The sequence below is a fragment of the Gossypium arboreum genome, chromosome 11 (assembly GCF_025698485.1).
Source record: "Gossypium arboreum isolate Shixiya-1 chromosome 11, ASM2569848v2, whole genome shotgun sequence".
Lineage (NCBI taxonomy): Eukaryota > Viridiplantae > Streptophyta > Magnoliopsida > Malvales > Malvaceae > Gossypium > Gossypium arboreum.
In genome coordinates, this window is record NC_069080.1 from 84,741,346 (window position 1) to 84,745,265 (window position 3,920).

A 3,920-nucleotide genomic window follows, 5' to 3' on the forward strand; every position below is an offset into this window, starting at 1 on the left:
ATATATAATTTGCATTTAAATAAAATTAAGTATGTCTATTTTCTTATAAACTTACCTCGGACGATATAAAACAGAATAGGACAACTAGTCGACAATTTTCGTTTTCCCCCGATCCAAATTCGATTTCTTTGGTTCTTGATCTAAACATATTCAAATTAAGCTCATTCAAACATATTTTTTTTCATTCAATTTAGTCCAAAAACACATAAATGGGAAAATTACCATTTTACCCTTGACATTTACACTTTTTACAATTTAGTCCCTATTGCACAAAACACAAAATATGCAAAATTTCAATATACCCATGTTTGGACGAATGTTCCTAGTGTCCATAAAAGTCCATATATTTCATTTATTTTAGATTTTATCCCTCAATTTATTATTTTTGCAATTTAGTCCTAATTACTCAAAATCATCAAAAATTCCAATACAAAACATGTTAACCCAAAACATATCTTTCATATTTCATCATCAAACAACAAAAATCGCAAGCTTTCAAAAATGACATAACTCAAAATATTCACCAAAATAAAAAATTCAAGCATGGGTTTACTAGTACTCGAAGCAACGATCTCAAAAACGTAAAAATTATCAAAAACCGAGCTAAACACATACCTTGATTGAGCTTAAGGGATGACCAAACCCTAGATTCTATTATTTCTTTTCTTTTTGTTAAGTTTCGCTCAAGAAGAAAGATTATGAACATGGGTTTATTATTTTATGTTTTTTGATATAATATAACTTAACTTTTAATTTACATTTTTAACCTTAAATAAAACATTATACTATCATTTATATTATGTCCATTGCCATCCACCTAGAAAATCAATGGCATAATTGCAACATAAGCACTTCCTTTTATAAAGACACACTCATTTTGGCCCTTTTATAATTAGCCGTCAAATTTTCATTTTACTCGATTAAGTCCTTTAATCTAATCGAACACCTAAACGCAAAATTAATCATGAAAATTTCACAGATATAAATTCATCCATAATAAACACATAAAATAATTTTAAAATATTTTTCTATCTGGGATTCGTGGTCTCGAAACCACCGTTCCGACTATGGTCTAAATTGGGCTGTTACAGGGAATATATATTAATGACAAGTTTCTTTGTATTATTAGATGTTTTGAATGCATTGGAGATTCAATTATGACATTATTTGTGTTTACAATTTTGATTTGATAGTTTTCCCAACATTAGGGGAAGAGAAATAATAACTTGTAATGAGTTAGGAGGAGAGTTTTTTGAACCAGAAGTTCAATAAGGATAGTTCATTACAAGTTAACTATTACATGTATTTGAAAAGCATTTATATAGATTGATCAATTCCAAAGATGAAAATTTCTTCTATATGGTCATATAGTGGAGGCGAGTGCTCTAGAAGAGACCCAAGACATAACTAATAAGTAAAAATCCAGAAGAGATTCAATTACCTGAAACTGAATTTTAAAATAATGAAAATAAGATATCTCGATAAGTTATGTCAATTCGAGAAAATGTGGGACTAAATAATAAAAATGGTCGACAATGATTTTGCATGCAATATCATAATTGAAATAATGAAATGAAAGGAGGATCTTGAATAAATCTATTGAGAAATATAAATATGAAATAAGTTGATCAAAATAGAAAGATGCAACTCAAGTACAATTAAATTTGTGGAGTTTTTGGACCAATAGTCCAAATACCTAAAGGTATAAAGCCAGTGAGGGTGCAATTGAAGTAGATTTGCAAAAGCAGAATAAAAATATGAAGTTTTCTGCTAAGTCCTGGGATTGATTATGAAAAGATATAATATTCTTTTATGGTGGATGCAATAACCTTTAGATATATTATTAAATTGACTATTCATAAAAGATTTAACTTGCGTAGTTATTGTTACAACCTTTTATGAATCACTATATAGTAAAGTTTATATTAAAATCCTTGAAGGACTTAGGATGCTAAAAGCATATTGAAATTCTTGAGAAATTATTCATTTATATGAATTGAAATAATTTGAATATATGTGGTAAATTTAACTTAGTGAATAATAGTTGAATGAGGATTATGAAATGATCCAAAATACCTATTTGTGTTTTTTTAAAAGCATCATGATTAATGTTTGTTATGATGATCATTGAATCTCCTGAAATGATCAAACTACATTTCCCCTAATTTCCTCACTCATGACTTTTAAAAGAATGGTGATATAAACAGTCAGCAATACATTCAAACAGTTATTTGAAAAACTAGTATTCAAGATTGAATACGTAGAATATGATAAAATATGTGATGTTTTCATGAGGGGGAGTAAATACGCGTTGTACTCTTTTTCCCTTAACCGAGGTTTTGTCCCATTGGGTTTTCCTGGTAAGGTTTTTAATGAGGCAACATATTATGCGTATTATAGATTGTGTACTCTTTTTCCTTCATTAGATTTTTATCCCATAGGGTTTTTCCTAATAAGGTTTTAACAAGGCACATTATCTACCAATGGACATCTAAGGGAAAGTGTTATGATATCTTATTAAGTGGATGTCCATCATGATCAAGATAAAGTTTTGATGTACTTTAAATTCTAATAGTTATCAGAATTAAATCTCTACTTCTTTTATACTTCTTATGCCTATAAATAGAGACTCTGATTAAGCATTGTAACTACCTCTTTTGATCAATAAAGTTTATTCTCTATTGCTTTCATATTTTCTTTGTTCTTTATTCTCTCCATCTCTCTTTATTTTATAACAATATTGATAATAAATTTTATTTTTATTTTTAAAAATATTTAAAAATATTAAAATATTATATTTTCAATATTTTTAAACATACATATTTAATTATTTATATTTAGTCATATAATAAATTATTAATATAATAAATATAAATTATTATTTTAATAAATTATTTAATATTTCAAATTTATTTTAATAAAAATTTTAAATAATATTATTCACATCTTATTGAAAATATTTAATATTAATATTTTAATAATAAGTATTTATTACAATTATAAATATATTAATAATAAATGTTTTGTAGTATAAATGTTAAAATATGTCATAAGTTTATGTACACTTCACAAATTTGTAATTTAGTCTCTGTACTTTTATTTTCAAGAATTTAGTCCTTCACTTTTCAAGTTTGAAAATCAAGTCCAATTATTGACATCGTTAAATTTTTTTGTCAATTTTATTGATGTCACATTTTAAATAAAAATATTCACTTGGTAGTCATGTAATTAAAAATGACATTGTAATGAACCTGAATTTAATATAATATTTTTAATATATACAAAAACAATGTAAAATATAAAATTATAGATAAAAAAATCAATTAAACAATTAAAAATAAGAAAATATCAAATGTAAGTTTGTTTCATTGAAAACAGTTTTTATGAAATATTTTTAAGAAATCTACCAGACAACAGAAAATATTTTACACAGATTCATCCAAACACCAAAAAGTATTAGCTTTTCTAGAAAACTAAATCATTTTCTAGAAATCATTTTCCGGAAGTCATTTTTAGTGAAACAAACAGAGCCTTAATCTATTACAAACCTCTAACTTATTCTGATTAGAATATAAATTAAGGATGCACCTTCCAATTATCGTGTTCATTAGTTATCATCTGATTAGGATTGACAAACTAATTCTAATTCATTCAAACATATTTTAATGCATGAAATACATAATGATTTTTGTAACAGCCTGTTTCTAGTGCTGTCGAAAATAGTGGTTTCGAGATTACAAATTTGATGAAAAATATGTATTAATAATTATTTTATTCATACGAGTCTATTATAGTTTCATATTGAATTTTTATTAGATAAATTTTAACTAGTAATGGTTAAGTATATGTGGTTGCCCTGAAAGTCAAGTGGTTTTGAAAAATGTGGTATCGGGACCTTATTTCTAAAATTTGGCTTGTAA